The 17,634-nt window shown below is 51.1% G+C and overlaps 1 protein-coding gene across 2 annotated transcripts in view; it reads left to right on the forward strand.

Annotated features, from left to right (window-relative positions):
* The window catches only part of CORO1C (coronin 1C), a 92,461-nt gene that overhangs the window by 52,793 nt on the left and 22,034 nt on the right, over nt 1–17,634 (forward strand). The window lies entirely within an intron of this gene.

A 17,634-nucleotide genomic window follows, 5' to 3' on the forward strand; every position in this document is an offset into this window, starting at 1 on the left:
TAGGAATGCATTGAAAATCAATTAATGCGTTCCTATGGTCAAAAAAAGTCCAAACAAAGCCAAATTTGGTACAACAAGAGTTTATTAAGTGCTCTTTAAAGTCACACATACTGTAAAGAGCATTTCAAAATTCAAACCCAGAATTTTTTTAAAAAAAACAGCAGAGTGGCCCAATGGTCACAGAAAATCATAAAAATGCAGAAAAAAGAACGCAAGCTTCCAGATTCTTGCAAACCCCTCCCCAACTGTTCCCCCAGCCACCCAGCACACAGAAATTCAAATCCACAATTTTTTTAAAAAACAGCAGAGTGGCCCAATGGTCACAGAAAATCATAAAAATGCAGAAAAAAACCACAAGCTTCCAGATTCTTGCAAACCCCTCCCCAACTGTTCCCCCAGCCACCCAGCACACAGAAATTCAAATCCAGAATTTTTTTAAAAAAACAGCAGAGTGGCCCAATGGTCACAGAAAATCATAAAAATGCAGAAAAAACCCACAAGCTTCCAGATTCTTGCAAACCCCTTCCCAACACCAAGTCCTTGAATTCCAAACACCCCAACCCAAAATCCAAACCCCCCCAAAAAAGTTTTAAAAGCTTAACTTACCAAATGGCTGCAAAAGAAGTTTTGGAAAAGCTTCAAAAATCACCAAAGTCTTTAAAAACCTCAAAAAAGGCTACTATGTACACTGCGTTCTATGAGTTGCTCCTTGAAATCAAGTCGCAACTGTATTAACGGTGTTAAGAAAAAGGAAACAAACTTGCAAGACGTTTTCGTCTTGCGAAGCAAGCCCATAGGGAAATTCGTCTTGCGAAGCAGCTCAAAAACGGAAAACCCTTTCGTCTAGCGAGTTTTCCGTCTTGCGAGGCATTCGTCTTGCGGGGCACCACTGTACTGTAAGAAACATAATTCAGAAGGCACATGAAATGTAATGAATGCCGTCTGGAGGTTCGATAGAAGTTAATTTGAGCTTCTTGACAGAGAGAGATATTTGCCTCTAACCCAAGTTGCTTGGAGAAACTTGTTTGGCATTGGAGGAGAGTGATTTTTTTTTTACAGAGCAGTTTGGAGTTTGGTGACAACTGATTTTCTAATGAGTATGGGGGGAAATGTCCAAAGCAGGGATCTTCTCCCCCCGCATTCATTTTACCAGTTGAGAGACAAGAGGAATCATGGGAAGTTTGAGTGTCTGTGGCCATTTGCTGTCTGCTTACTGGGGAGAACTGTGAAGACCCTCGTTTGCTGTCATCTACCGCTGCCTCAGAATGGTAAAGCCGTTTGTTCATTAGGGACCTAAAGTATCTGAGGCTGTGTAGATACATAACTTGAGCAATGAGCTAGAAAATGCCATCTCTATCCTATTTTGTATTTAGGTATAGCCTTATCTTCAGGACTGACCCCAGGGAAAACCGGTTCTTCCTGTTGGATAGCTCAAATTGACTCTAGTGATGTCACTACTTGCCTTTCCCTTCTCAGGACTCTTTTGTTTTGTTTTTTTAAAAATGTTAAGAGTTGATATGGTTTCTAACAAAATGTATGTTCAATTGAATGCCTTAAGAAGGTGGTTTTTTTATTTTTAAGTGTCTTGAGGCTGGATCTCTCCCTCCTAATCAGGATTAAGTCCACATTTCAAACCTACCGCTTAGCACAGCTTCAGCACCTGGTGACATGTTGCTCCAGGGTGAGGAGCCTTGGACAGGTGGGAGATCCTGCCATCTTCATCTGTTCCCTCCCTCCCCCCCCCGACCCCTAACTTTGACAGGTGGCAGGAAAGCCAGCCTATCCACGTCCCTTGCACAGTGCTTCCCACACTCCTGACAGCCAGCTAGTTGTCAAGCACCACAGCACCAGGGGGGTTGCCAGCCCAGTGCTTGGCAGCCCTGAACTTAGGGCTTGCAAAGCTTTCGGCAGGGCAGGGCAATTGAGTTCCCCACATATGGCATCGGGTGTGGAGCAGTTGGGCATGGTTTGAGGGGATTAACCTCACAGGCCAATTTGGGACCCCTTCCAGGCAGTGTTTGAAATCCTCTGGCTGCCATACTCCACTTGTGACCAAGTGAAGTTGTCTTGTTGCCAGGTTTGGTGACTGGCATCTTCACGATCCGGCTGACGCCGTGCAAGTTGGTTGGGGAGGAAGGAGCATGTGGCTCCATTCAGGGGCTTTGGTGGGGAGAGGAAGAGGCAGCATCTACGTGCTGCAGAAGAATCCCGGAGAGGAGAGGAGGAGGAGGAGGAGAGAAATTGGGCAGTGTGCACATGCTGGGGTGCAGCCTTCAGCTACTACAGCCTGCCGTCATTGCCGAGAGAGGAGAGAGAGAGAGAGAGAGAGAGAGAGAGAGAGAGAGAGAGAGAGCAGTAGCAGCAAAGCAGAAGTCCAGTCTGTCTCCTGCTAAGGGAACAGCGGCAGGAGCAAGCGGCTTAACTGCCCTGCCTGGCGCTCATACCTACCTCTCGTTCTATTTCCACCTATTCATTGTCCTCCTCCTGTTTTGTTCTTGTGTTTCTCTCTCGTCTCAAGTGCATGGCTGGGATAAATGATAAACAATAGATAGTTATATTAATATTATAATTGCCTTTTCTCTTTGGTCAAGTTGGAGGGGGCGGGATAAATTTCATACCCTTTTGGCCGTAAGCTTAATGTCCACGCCTGTCCCTGGCTTGGAACAGTGTCATGTGATTTGGCCCAACTTGTTGATTCCAGGTAGAGCCCTGAGACAAGAAAGCTGTATTAAGATGCAGTGTGGGGAAACAAACTTTTAAAAAATGATTTTTTATACTGATTTTAAGGTATCTGTTTTGTTTTTGGATTAAAATATTGTAAGTCACTTTCAGTTCCCATGGCAAAAAAGTAACAACAGTCATACCCTGGAAGTTCTGAAAGAGCTACAAGGAGAAATTAAACATTGGGAGGAATTTCACAGAGCTTAAGATTACAGTGGTACCCCGCAAGACGAACGCCTCGCAAGACGGAAAACCCGCTAGACGAAAGGGTTTTCCGTTTTGGAGGCGCTTCGCAAAACGAATTTCCCTATGGGCTTGCTTCGCAAGACGACAGCCCATAGGGAAATCTCCGGGACAGCAGGGAAGCGCAGCGCGTCTTCCCCACTGTCCTCGGACCTCCTCCCGCCGCCGGACATCGGAACGAAGCTCCGATGTCCGGCGGGGGGGGAACGTCTCCTCCCTCCAACGGACATCGGAACGAAGCTCCGATGTCCGGCGGGGGGGGGAACGTCTCCTCCCTCCAACGGACATCGGAACGAAGCTCCGATGTCCGGCGGGGGGGGAAACGTCTCCTCCCGCCGCCGGACATCGGAACGAAGCTCCGATGTCCGGCGGGGGGGGAGTCTCCTCCCTCCAACGGACATCGGAACGAAGCTCCGATGTCCGGCGGGGGGGGGACGTCTCCTCCCTCCAACGGACATCGGAACGAAGCTCCGATGTCCGGCGGGGGGGGGAAACGTCTCCTCCCGCCGCCGGACATCGGAACGAAGCTCCGATGTCCGGCGGGGGGGGGGAAGTCTCCTCCCTCCAACGGACATCGGAACGAAGCTCCGATGTCCGGCGGGTGGGGGGAACGTCTCCTCCCTCCAACGGACATCGGAACGAAGCTCCGATGTCCGGCGGGGGGGGAAACGTCTCCTCCCGCCGCCGGACATCGGAACGAAGCTCCGATGTCCGGCGGGTGGGGGGAACGTCTCCTCCCTCCAACGGACATCGGAACGAAGCTCCGATGTCCGGCGGGGGGGGAACGTCTCCTCCCTCCAACGGACATCGGAACGAAGCTCCGATGTCCGGCGGGGGGGGGAACGTCTCCTCCCGCCGTCGGACATCGGAACGAAGCTCCGATGTCCGGCGGGGGGGGAACGTCTCCTCCCTCCAACGGACATCGGAACGAAGCTCCGATGTCCGGCGGGGGGGGAAACGTCTCCTCCCGCCGCCGGACATCGGAACGAAGCTCCGATGTCCGGCGGGGGGGGGAGTCTCCTCCCTCCAACGGACATCGGAACGAAGCTCCGATGTCCGGCGGGGGGGGACGTCTCCTCCCTCCAACGGACATCGGAACGAAGCTCCGATGTCCGGCGGGGGGGGGAAACGTCTCCTCCCGCCGCCGGACATCGGAACGAAGCTCCGATGTCCGGCGGGGGGGGAAGTCTCCTCCCTCCAACGGACATCGGAACGAAGCTCCGATGTCCGGCGGGTGGGGGGAACGTCTCCTCCCTCCAACGGACATCGGAACGAAGCTCCGATGTCCGGCGGGGGGGGAAACGTCTCCTCCCGCCGCCGGACATCGGAACGAAGCTCCGATGTCCGGCGGGGGGGGGAGTCTCCTCCCTCCAACGGACATCGGAACGAAGCTCCGATGTCCGGCGGGTGGGGGGAACGTCTCCTCCCTCCAACGGACATCGGAACGAAGCTCCGATGTCCGGCGGGGGGGGAACGTCTCCTCCCTCCAACGGACATCAGAACGAAGCTCCGATGTCCGGCGGGGGGGGGAACGTCTCCTCCCTCCAACGGACATCGGAACGAAGCTCTGATGTCCGGCGGGGGGGGGGGAACGTCTCCTCCCTCCAACGGACATCGGAACGAAGCTCCGATGTCCGGCGGGGGGGGGAACGTCTCCTCCCGCCGCCGGACATCGGAACGAAGCTCCGATGTCCGGTGGGGGGGGGACGTCTCCTCCCGCCGCCGGACATCGGAACGAAGCTCCGATGTCCGGCGGGGGGGGACGTCTCCTCCCTCCAACGGACATCGGAACGAAGCTCCGATGTCCGGCGGGGGGGGAACGTCTCCTCCCTCCAACGGACATCGGAACGAAGCTCCGATGTCCGGCGGGGGGGGAACGTCTCCTCCCTCCAAGGGACATCGGAACGAAGCTCCGATGTCCGGCGGGGGGGGAAACGTCTCCTCCCGCCGCCGGACATCGGAACGAAGCTCCGATGTCCGGCGGGGGGGGGGACGTCTCCTCCCTCCAACGGATATCGGAATGAAGCTCCGATGTCCGGCGGGGGGGGAACGTCTCCTCCCTCCAACGGACATCGGAACGAAGCTCCGATGTCCGGCGGGGGGGAACGTCTCCTCCCTCCAACGGACATCGGAACGAAGCTCCGATGTCCAGCGGGGGGGGAACGTCTCCTCCCTCCAACGGACATCGGAACGAAGCTCCGATGTCCGGCGGGGGGGGGGAAACGTCTCCTCCCTCCAACGGACATCGGAACGAAGCTCCGATGTCCGGCGGGTGGGGGGAACGTCTCCTCCCTCCAACGGACATCGGAACGAAGCTCCGATGTCCGGCGGGGGGGGGAAACGTCTCCTCCCGCCGCCGGACATCGGAACGAAGCTCCGATGTCCGGCGGGTGGGGGGAACGTCTCCTCCCTCCAACGGACATCGGAACGAAGCTCCGATGTCCGGCGGGGGGGGAACGTCTCCTCCCTCCAACGGACATCGGAACGAAGCTCCGATGTCCGGCGGGGGGGGGGAACGTCTCCTCCCGCCGTCGGACATCGGAACGAAGCTCCGATGTCCGGCGGGGGGGGGAACGTCTCCTCCCTCCAACGGACATCGGAACGAAGCTCCGATGTCCGGCGGGGGGGGAAACGTCTCCTCCCGCCGCCGGACATCGGAACGAAGCTCCGATGTCCGGCGGGGGGGGGAGTCTCCTCCCTCCAACGGACATCGGAACGAAGCTCCGATGTCCGGCGGGGGGGGACGTCTCCTCCCTCCAACGGACATCGGAACGAAGCTCCGATGTCCGGCGGGGGGGGGAAACGTCTCCTCCCGCCGCCGGACATCGGAACGAAGCTCCGATGTCCGGCGGGGGGGGAAGTCTCCTCCCTCCAACGGACATCGGAACGAAGCTCCGATGTCCGGCGGGTGGGGGGAACGTCTCCTCCCTCCAACGGACATCGGAACGAAGCTCCGATGTCCGGCGGGGGGGGGAAACGTCTCCTCCCGCCGCCGGACATCGGAACGAAGCTCCGATGTCCGGCGGGGGGGGAGTCTCCTCCCTCCAACGGACATCGGAACGAAGCTCCGATGTCCGGCGGGTGGGGGGAACGTCTCCTCCCTCCAACGGACATCGGAACGAAGCTCCGATGTCCGGCGGGGGGGGAACGTCTCCTCCCTCCAACGGACATCGGAACGAAGCTCCGATGTCCGGCGGGGGGGGGGAACGTCTCCTCCCGCCGTCGGACATCGGAACGAAGCTCCGATGTCCGGCGGGGGGGGGAACGTCTCCTCCCTCCAACGGACATCGGAACGAAGCTCCGATGTCCGGCGGGGGGGGAAACGTCTCCTCCCGCCGCCGGACATCGGAACGAAGCTCCGATGTCCGGCGGGGGGGGGAGTCTCCTCCCTCCAACGGACATCGGAACGAAGCTCCGATGTCCGGCGGGGGGGGACGTCTCCTCCCTCCAACGGACATCGGAACGAAGCTCCGATGTCCGGCGGGGGGGGGAAACGTCTCCTCCCGCCGCCGGACATCGGAACGAAGCTCCGATGTCCGGCGGGGGGGGAAGTCTCCTCCCTCCAACGGACATCGGAACGAAGCTCCGATGTCCGGCGGGTGGGGGGAACGTCTCCTCCCTCCAACGGACATCGGAACGAAGCTCCGATGTCCGGCGGGGGGGGGAAACGTCTCCTCCCGCCGCCGGACATCGGAACGAAGCTCCGATGTCCGGCGGGGGGGGAGTCTCCTCCCTCCAACGGACATCGGAACGAAGCTCCGATGTCCGGCGGGTGGGGGGAACGTCTCCTCCCTCCAACGGACATCGGAACGAAGCTCCGATGTCCGGCGGGGGGGGGAACGTCTCCTCCCTCCAACGGACATCGGAACGAAGCTCCGATGTCCGGCGGGGGGGGGAACGTCTCCTCCCTCCAACGGACATCGGAACGAAGCTCTGATGTCCGGCGGGGGGGGGGAACGTCTCCTCCCTCCAACGGACATCGGAACGAAGCTCCGATGTCCGGCGGGGGGGGGAACGTCTCCTCCCGCCGCCGGACATCGGAACGAAGCTCCGATGTCCGGTGGGGGGGGACGTCTCCTCCCGCCGCCGGACATCGGAACGAAGCTCCGATGTCCGGCGGGGGGGGACGTCTCCTCCCTCCAACGGACATCGGAACGAAGCTCCGATGTCCGGCGGGGGGGGAACGTCTCCTCCCTCCAACGGACATCGGAACGAAGCTCCGATGTCCGGCGGGGGGGGAACGTCTCCTCCCTCCAAGGGACATCGGAACGAAGCTCCGATGTCCGGCGGGGGGGGGAAACGTCTCCTCCCGCCGCCGGACATCGGAACGAAGCTCCGATGTCCGGCGGGGGGGGGGACGTCTCCTCCCTCCAACGGATATCGGAATGAAGCTCCGATGTCCGGCGGGGGGGGGAACGTCTCCTCCCTCCAACGGACATCGGAACGAAGCTCCGATGTCCGGCGGGGGGGAACGTCTCCTCCCTCCAACGGACATCGGAACGAAGCTCCGATGTCCAGCGGGGGGGGAACGTCTCCTCCCTCCAACGGACATCGGAACGAAGCTCCGATGTCCGGCGGGGGGGGGGGGAACGTCTCCTCCCTCCAACGGACATCGGAACGAAGCTCCGATGTCCGGCGGGGGGGGGAACGTCTCCTCCCTCCAACGGACATCGGAACGAAGCTCCGATGTCCGGCGGGGGGGGGAACGTCTCCTCCCTCCAACGGACATCGGAACGAAGCTCCGATGTCCGGCGGGGGGGGAAACGTCTCCTCCCGCCGCCGGACATCGGAACGAAGCTCCGATGTCCGGCGGGGGGGGAACGTCTCCTCCCTCCAACGGACATCGGAACGAAGCTCCGATGTCCGGCGGGGGGGGAACGTCTCCTCCCTCCAACGGACATCGGAACGAAGCTCCGATGTCCGGCGGGGGGGGGAACGTCTCCTCCCTCCAACGGACATCGGAACGAAGCTCCGATGTCCGGCGGGGGGGGAACGTCTCCTCCCTCCAACGGACATCGGAACGAAGCTCCAATGTCCGGCGGGGGGGGGGAACGTCTCCTCCCTCCAACGGACATCGGAACGAAGCTCCGATGTCCGGCGGGGGGGGAACGTCTCCTCCCGCCCCCGGACATCGGAACGAAGCTCCAATGCCGGGCGGGGGGGGGGAACGCCTCCTCCCGCAGCCCGGCATCGGATGGCTGTCCTGAAGACTTGGGGTGGGAGGAGGGTTTTCCTTCCCACCGCCAACATTCAGAATGCTGTTCTGAATGTTGGCGGTGGGGAGGAAAAACCCTCCTCCCACGCAAGCCCCGGGAACAGAGGAGAAGCGCTGCGCGCCTTCCCCTCTGTTCCCGTACCTGTCCTGAAGGCTTGCGGTGCGGAGAAAAGCCCTTCTCCGCACCGCCAGCCTGGCAAGCGGTTTCCCTAGGAACGCATTAATTGATTTTCAATGCATTCCTATGGGAAACCGTGCTTCGCAAGACGAAAAACTCGCAAGAAGAAAGAACTTGCGGAACGAATTAATTTCGTCTTGCGAGGCACCACTGTATTAGAATTTTATGTGGGAGATGGAAGGGGAACTAGGGAGAATGATCCAGAGAAGTGGTTTCCAAACTTCCCACCCACAGTTCACTTGAAAACTGCTGAGCATCTGGGGGGATTACTTAATGGTTTTTCTACCTGTGCCTTGCAATCTTATGGAATTCAAACTGTAATACAATCAATACAAATCATTAGAAACAAAAGAAGCAATAGACATACAGTGGTACCTCGCAAGACGAATGCTTCGCAAGACGAAAAACTCGCAAGACGAAAGAGTTTTTCGTTTTTTGAGTTGCTTCGCAAGACAAATTTCCCTATGGGCTTGCTTCGCAAGATGAAAACGTCCTGCAAGTTTGTTTCCTTTTTCTTAAAACCGTTTCCTATGGGAAACCGTGCTTCGCAGGACGGAAAATTCACAAGACGAAAAAACTCACAGAATGTATTAATTTCATCTTGCGAGGCACCACTGTACAATTAAAATCAATGTGAATACAGTGGTACCTTGCAAGACGAATGCCTCGCAAGACGAAAAACTCGCAAGACGAAAGAGTTTTTTGTTTTTTGAGTTGCTTCGCAAGACGAATTTCCCTAAGGGCTTGCTTCGCAAGATGAAAATGTCTTGCAAGTTTGTTTCCTTTTTCTTAAAACCGTTTCCTATGGGAAGCCGTGCTTCGCAAGACGAAAAATTCGCAAGGCGAAAAAACTCGCAGAACGAATTAATTTCGTCTTGTGAGGCACCACTGTATTTATTGTGATGGTTGTGCCGCTAATTCCAGGTTGAAATGGGCCTACTGGCCGTCCATTCCCCATCCCTACATTACATGCAGTTGGGAATTTCTTTCCCTGTTTTATTTTAAACTGAAAAGCAGCCTTGGGGACTGCAATTAAGGGGGGGTGGAGGAAAAATAGGTTACTGAGCTATTTGCTCAAAATCATCCTCTCCCAGATGTTTTTTCACCTTATGGAGGGGGATATGGGGAACCAAAGGAAAGTATGGTAAATGTGCGTGGGGATAGTGATCTTGGGCTGACATGCAGCACCAAGAGCGAAGATTAATAGCTTTTCTGCTATTAATAGTACCTTTCTAGGCTGCTTTTCAGTTTTTGAGATAACAGCTCCAAACTAAGAAATTTACACAATCACGTGGCTGAGGCCTGCTCCATGTCCTCAGAGGCGATCACTTTTGAAGTCCCATAATTCCTCAGAGATTCTCCAAGCAGCTTTGCTTTGCTCATTTTGCCACCAGAGCAAAATATTTTTACGTTTTTAAAAGGTCTTCCTAAACACACTGATGGCAGTCAGTCTCTGATTGAGTTTCCCTTTTACCCTCTTCTTACATGGGGACCCCCACAGACTCCCATCCAGGTCCATTCAGACCCATGTCTGCTTAGCTTCAGCAGAGAGAGAAGACTTGCATGTGTTTTTTTTAAATAATATGTGTTTTTTCGCAATGCAGAGAGGTGAGCAGTCCAGACCTCTTGGCTTCTTTCTTGCTTAACTTCTAGAGGGGTTTGCTGTAAAATGCTGCCATGAGGCCGCCTAGTCTGAATGCTCACTTTGAAGAATGATTTTTCTCATGCTAGGAAATAAGGAACTGCTTAAATGTGGATTCTTCAGAACCTTTTGAATGTTGGTAATGTACTGCAGGTTTTGTCTTCCTCAGCTGGAGAATGTTGGATTATATTAGGGTTTTGTGGAGGATGCCAAATGGCTCTTCTCAAATGGGAGGAATTAATTTCAGCCTGAGTCATTCAGTCTGTTCTGCTGGTTTGCTGGACATCCAGGATCTTCAAAAAAGCAAAAGGTTTGAGTTTGCAGTGATGCCAATCATGACCATTGGCTTGCTAAGTGAATCCTTGGAGTTCCGGACAAATGCATTATGCTGCTAGCTGTGGGTTTTCGCAGTAAGTCACTGGTGGCCTATAGTTCCCTTGAAGCACCTGGATGTCATGGGTGGCAGATGGGTGCGATATAAGACAGAACCCCAGCGAGACGAGAAATAATTATAACTAGATCCTGCCATGGAGGGATCTCAAAACTGAACTGGTAAACTCATTATGGACTCTGAGACAAAGCACTCTCTTGAGGCAGTGTAAAATCCAGGAGGGAAATGGAGAAAGCAGAGCTGAGGGGGTGAGGAATTTCTAACCAGGGTTGAGTTTGAGGCCAGGCTCACTTTGGTGCAGCGCTTCTTTGTACATGTGCAGAGAACATTTCCTTTGCCACCAAATTAACTACAGGTTCTTTCTACACAGTTGGAATTGGGGACCAGCCTCCCAGATCAGAGGATGTGGCTTCTCTTCAGCCCTAGAAATTCATCTTTGTAGAAATGAACAGCTGAAACCGCCCCCTTCCCAAGTGGCTGCCTTTGTCATGTTTAGGGACTGTTTTGCCAGATGTGGCTGCTTTAGTTTGTTCCTTGTGGACATTCATGTGGCAAATTGGTTTGGGAAAGGAAGAATACAAAAACATTGGAGCGATTCTATTCTAGAATTCTATCTTGGCATAGAATTCTAGAGTTGGAAGGGATCTCCAAGGGTCATCTATTCCAACCTTCTGTAATCTAAACTAAGCATCCATGACAGATAGCCACCCGACTTCTGCTTAAAAATCCACCACCTTCCAAGGGAGTCCATTCCACTATGGAACAGCTCTTACAGTCACAAAGTTCGTCCTGGTGTTTAGTCGGAATCACTTTTCTTGTAACTTGAAGCTATTGGTTCTACCCTCCATCCTCCATGTGACAGCCCATCAGATATTTGAAGCTGGCCATCATATCTCCTCTCAGTCTCTTCTTCTCCACGTGAAACATAGCCAGTTCTCTCAACCATTCTTCATAAGGCTTGGTTTCCAGACCCCTAGCATCTTGGTTGCCCTCACCTGCACACATTGCAGCTTGTCAATATCCTTCTTAAATTGTGGTGCCCAGAACAGGTGTGGTCTGAGCATGGCAAAATAGAGTGGTACTACGACTTCCCTTGATTGGAACAATGTACTTTTCTTGATATAGCCTAGAATAGTATTAGCTTTTTTGCTGCTGCATCACACTGTTGACTCATGTTCAGCTTGTGGTCTACTAAGACCCCAGAACCTTTTCACATGTACTACTGGCAAGCCAGGTGTCTCCCATCTTATATTTGTGCAGCTACTTCTTCCTGCCTTAGTGTAGATCCTTACATTTGTCCCTATTGAAATGCATTTTGTTAGTTTGGGCCCAGTTCTCCAATTTGTTACAGTCATCTTGAATTCTGAGTCTATCTGTGACGTTGGCTATGCCTCCCAGTTTGTCATCTACAAATTTGATGAGCATCCCCTGAATACTTCCGTCCAAGTCATTTATAAAGACGTTGAACAACAAGGGGCCCAGGACGGAACCCTGCAGAACCCCACTTGTCACTTTTTTCCTGGGTGATGAGGAACCATTAGTGAGCGCTCTTTGTAATTAATAAATGTTGCACACTGCCTTGAGGCCTCTTGAAGCTGAACAGTAGTATTTTATTCTTCTGTAGATAAACAACCAACAACTTAGCAATTAGAGACATCACTGAAGACTACCCAACCTCCCTATAGACAGATCATAACAACTTGCTCAATAACCTCTGCATAGACTTTCTGCAAGCAAATTGGGATGAATATTCCAGAAACCGATTGTCTGAAGGAATCCTGTGAAGCTCTGCTGTTTTTTGAGGGCAGCTGTCAATGAAAATGGTTGTCAGAGGTGTCACTTGTTGGAATGAATGCATCTGACATCATGTAAATTCTTGGCACCTAGACTTCTAGTGGCAGCCAAATCTAGGAATGCTTTTGTGGTCAGAATGTTTATGAATTGTGGAAAAATGGGGCCAGTGTAAAACTAGGTATGTTTGACCCAATCTTGGTATTGCTTTAGTTACCTTATTTTGCATGACATTGAGGGCTTAGCTGACCACATGTGTGTTTGGGTCTTCCTGGTCAAGTATGTCTTTTCTTGTAAGTATTCAAGTTGGCACATGTATTAGGTTCTCAGTTTGTGCACCTGGAGCAAAACTGGTAGTTGCTTGGGCATTTCCCATTATGTAATGTTTGGCTTCCTGAGTGTAGTCTCTCTGCAGTCAGCAGTGCCCGACTGGTTGTGAATTTACCAGAGTGCAGCATTTCAAGAGAGCTGCAACTGATAGGTCTGTAGGCCAACCCTCGCAAGCAAAGAAAGAGAGGCTGTGGCCTGTGTACACCATATGTACCCCAGACCATATTTTGAGCACTCCTGCAGAAAAGGATTTGGACCTGTTGGTCTTTCTCCCATGCTTCATAGACCTGACTCAGGCCTCTCTTGGCTTCTGCTGCTGTGCTGTTATCTGATCTGTCTGTTAGTCCTCCTGCTTCCCCAATTACCTGTGGAAATCTTCCAGTAGTGTACTCTCTCACACTTCAATCCAGTTAAACAACTCCGTTCATGTTAAAGGGTTGGCGTCTCTCCTTAAAGCCCTATACGGCCTAGGACCCTCGTACCTACAGAACCGCCTCTCCTGGTATGTCCCACAGAAGAACTTACGGTCTGCAAATAAAAACACCCTAAAGATCCCAGGCCACAGAGAGGTTAGGCTGGCCTCAACTAGAGCCAGGGCTTTCTCGGCCGCGGCTCCAATCTGGTGGAATGCTCTGTCACAAGAGACTAGGGCCCTGCGGGACCTGACATCTTTTCGCAGGGCCTGCAAGACAGAGCTGTTCCACCAGGCCTTGGGTCAGGGCGCAGCCTGACCCCCTCCTCTGGCAATCTGCACAGAATTTTGCTTAATAGTTGCCATCAATTTAATTTTAATTAATTTTTATAATGAAAGGTTTTTAGAATGTTGGATTATTTTGATTGTTGTTAGCCGCCCTGTGCCCAGCTTCGGCTGGGGAGGGCGGGGTATAAATAAAATTTATTATTATTATTATTATTATTATTATTATTATTATTATTATGATGATGATGATGTTGCAGGCCATATGGCTGCCTTGATATCATCAAGGCAAGTGGAGGAAAGATCCAAATGAATGCAACCAAACACTGGTAAGGGCTCATTATTGAGCCTACCTAGTGGCAGTGAAGGCAGCAAAGAAGGCATACTTTGCTGCCTTCATTGCATCCTCATTATGTCGTCCAGCAGAGCTTTTCTGGGTTGTACGGGGCCTTTTACAGGCTGGCCCAAAGGAAGTGATAGGACCAATGGTAGCTCACTGTGACTTGTTTGCAAAGCATTTTGAGGATAAAATCACTTGCATCCACCAAGACCTTGACTCTGCTGTTATAGCAGATGAATCTCATGGGGTGTCCAGAGCACAGTCTAGTCCTGTTGTGCTGGATGAGTTTCGGTTGGTAAGGCTTGAGGGGGTGGACAAGGTGCTTGGATCAGTCAGAGTGACCACTTGCGCTCCAGACCCTTGCCTCCCTTGGCTGATAAAAACCATCAGGGAGGGAACAGCTGGCTGGGCCAGGGAGGTGATCAGTGTCTCTTTACAAGAGGGGGAGGTCCCTGCCTGTTTGAAGGAGGCAGTGCTAAAACCACTCCTTAAGAAACATTCCCTGGATTCGAAAAATCTAAGTACTAATTGCTAATCTCCCTTTCTTGAGCAAGGTTCTGGAGTAAGTGGTTGCAGACCAGATCCAGGCGCTTTTGGAAGAAACTGATTTTCAGGATTCATTTCAAACACGGTTTAGGCCCGGTTTTGGCACAGAAAGTGCTATGGTTGCCCTGTATGATGACCTCTGTCGAGAGAGAGACAAGGGAAACACATCACTGTTAATTCTTCTCAACCTCTCAGCAGCTTTTGATACCATCAACCATGGCATCCTTCTGGAGCGACTCTCCAAACTAGGGGTGGCTGGCACCACTTTGCGGTGGTTCCAGTCCTACTTGGGTGGTTGTTCCCAGAGGGTGTGACTTGGGGAATGCTTTTCAGCCCCGTGGAACCTTCAATGAGGGGTCCTGCAGGGCTCAATCCTGTCCCCCATGTTGTTTAACTTCTACATGAAACTGCTGGAGGTTTGGAGTACGTTGTCAGCAGTATGCTGATGACACTCAGCTCTGTTTCTCCTTTACATCTGCAGTGGAAGTGCTGGACTGGATGAGAGCCAACAAAGTGAAGCTCAATCCAGATAAGATGAAGGCACTGTTAGTGGGTGGTTCCCTAGACCAGATGGGTGGGAGATCACTTGTTCTTTTTTAAAAAAATATTTTTTATTGATTTTAACATATAAATTATAAAATGTACCTCAAAACTTATCACTTATACAATCTTTTTATTTATTTATTTTTAAATGATATTTATTGAAAATTTGTTAAAATTACAGAAAAAAAACCACAGCAGAAAAAGAGAAAAAAAGAGAACAAAGGAAAACAAACCACATCACACAATGTAGGTTCAAAAAAAACAAAAATACACCACAAACAGATAAAAACAAATCCATCATTCTTAAATCTTCAACTTTCATTACCTTCATTCTTTGACTTCCTCCTCCTCCTCCCTTTTTTTGTATCCTAGTTATTAATTATCACAGCAAATCCTTTCCATATTTCATAATATTCTATCATTACATTACCTTAATCTATTTTCATCTTATCTTATAGAAAACCTTAAAACTTAAAACTTATATCTTATTTTTACCAACTTCTCATAACCATAATATTCTTGCCTAATTCATTAGACATTTTTGCTAGAGCCAAGTAATTACGTTCCAACATTTTTCTAACATTCATCAATTTTATAAACCAATCCTAGTAAAAAAAAAGAGATAAAAACAATCCAATCTTCATTCAGCATCCCTTCCTCCTGGTCCCGGGTTTTGTCAGTCCTTTTTATCCATTTATCTAGCGCATTAACCTGGTAACCTTATATCCGAGGCCCTTAAGTCTGTTCCATGTCCCTTCCGCGGCTCTTCTTCATATTCTCCTTTCACTCGTGGGAACTCCAGCTTAGTAATGTTTTTTGACCCTTTTCAACAAATCAGCCCCTTTTCCAAAGTCCAGACTAAACTCCATGTAGTATTTAAAAACATGTTTCAGAATCCCTCCAAGATTAAGAGCCTCAACAGCCCCAAACATCTCACGGCCCATTGCCAGACTTGGAAAGTCCAAACATCCCTGCATAGGGGGGGTCTATCCAACCCCCCATTTCAAAACCAGTTCAAACTTTTATCTTTCCAAATCTGGCTTTTTCCAAGTTCATTTGTCAAATCCAAAAGTTCATGTTCCTGCAGGGCCACAGCTCCCTCCATCTCTGGCGCCCAAGATTCAGCAACATCCTCTTCTCTCATCTGTTCTGTCAGGGCACACTCCTGATCCAATTCCTGGGTGGGCTCCACATAGTTTCCCACTGCCTGTTCAAAAATTCTGACCGCATTAGTCATCAAATCCGTATTCTCATTTAACTGTTCCAGTAGGGCATTTATTTTACAGAGAGCACACAACAGAGCCTCTGAATACATTGTCCTACAAGGTCACAAGTCTATTCCCACGATTGTAATCTGTAACAGCTGCAAGCTCCCTGAAATTAGTTACAGTTTGACAGTCTCCCTCTAGGGGGAAAACTTCTATTTGTTCTTTTAAGGACAAATCTAGCAACAAAGTTTCCTTTTTGAGATATTATGTCAATATTTGTTCCTTTAAAATGCGAAAGGGAACAGTGGAATCATTATGTTTCTCTTCTTAACTATCTGTCAAAAGCGTTTGTCTCTGGTCAATGAGCTTCAAACGTCAGGACGGTGGAAAGTTACTTTACTTTAAACTCACTTCTGCAGGTTTAAACAGTCCAAAAAAAGATCCCCCTTCTTCTCCTGCTTCCGAAGGGGGGGGTTCAACAATTTTAAATAATGAAAGTTAATCTTTTAGAAGCGATTTTCTGAGCTCTAGTTTACGTTGTCTTTGCTTTATTCTGTCTACAAAGAAACGGAAGGCTGACTTCCTGTTTAGACCTTCAATGCCAAATTGAAGTAAATTTTTAAGTCCAATTCCTTTCTGGTCGCAAATCATTATTTAAAGTCCAATTGTCCGAAATTTAAGTACTCACGGGTGATTATTTTAGAAGCCAAATTGTCCCAGGAAAAAGGCAGCGCTCTTCGGCAACGGCTATGCGGCTTCGCTCCACAGAAAAAGCAGTTGACCCTCAGCACCGCGCCACTTCCCCCTCTTCGCTTCAGAGCCCGTTAGTGGGTTCCTTTGTGGGTTGGGGGGCGCTAAGGGTGCCCGCCGAGTCCCATGGTCACAGGCTTCATCCACCTGTGATTTTTCAAAGGGTCCCCGCTTCGCCGTAGCGGAATGACCCGTTTCATGGGGAGCTAGTCCCTCCGGATCAGAGGGAGTCCGCCATTGCCGATGGCGCCACCCCGGAAGTCCCACTTATACAATCTTTTTAGATTTCCATCAGCACCTCTGATGATCCACTGTTTTAACCACTTCTTATGCATTTCTTAACTTTATATTGCCTTTACATCTCTTAACAAATCATCCTTCCCATTCTCCATTTTTGCAATTCTTCCAATAATACTCCTCACAAAACTTCTTGCAAACCTACAAACATCGTCTGATCTTCACAAATACTTTTCAAATAGTCCGTAAATTAACTCCAGTCTTCCGTGAATTTCTGGTCCCGCCAGTTTCGAATCCTTCCTGTTAGTTTATCTAGTTCTGCATAGTCCATTAACTTCATCCTCCATTCTTCAATCGTCGGTAATTCTTCTTGCTTCGATTTTTGGTCCAAGGAGATCGCTTGCTCTTGATGGGATTACCCCCCCTCTGAAGGAGCAGGTTCGTAGCTTGAGGGTCCTCCTGAATCCTTGAGGCTCAGGTGGTCTCAGTGGCCCGGAGTGCCTTCCATCAGCTTCGGCTGGTGGCCCAGCTACGCCCCTATCTGGACAGGGACAGCCTAACTACTGTTCTCTATGTTCTGGTAACCTCTAGGTTAGATTACTGAAATGCGCTACAAGTAGGGCTGCCTCTGAAGACGGTTCGGAAACTTCAGCTGGTGCAGAATTCAGTGGTCAGGTTGCTCACCAGAGCAAGATGGTTTGAGCATCTTACACCGATCCTGGTCCAACTGCACTGGCTACCAATTAGTTTCCAGGCCCAATTCAAAGTCCTGGTTTTGACCTATAAAGCCTTAAACGGCTCA

This window comes from Podarcis bocagei, assembly GCF_964188305.1.
Source record: "Podarcis bocagei genome assembly, chromosome: 13".
In the NCBI taxonomy this organism is placed as follows: Eukaryota; Metazoa; Chordata; class Lepidosauria; order Squamata; family Lacertidae; genus Podarcis; species Podarcis bocagei.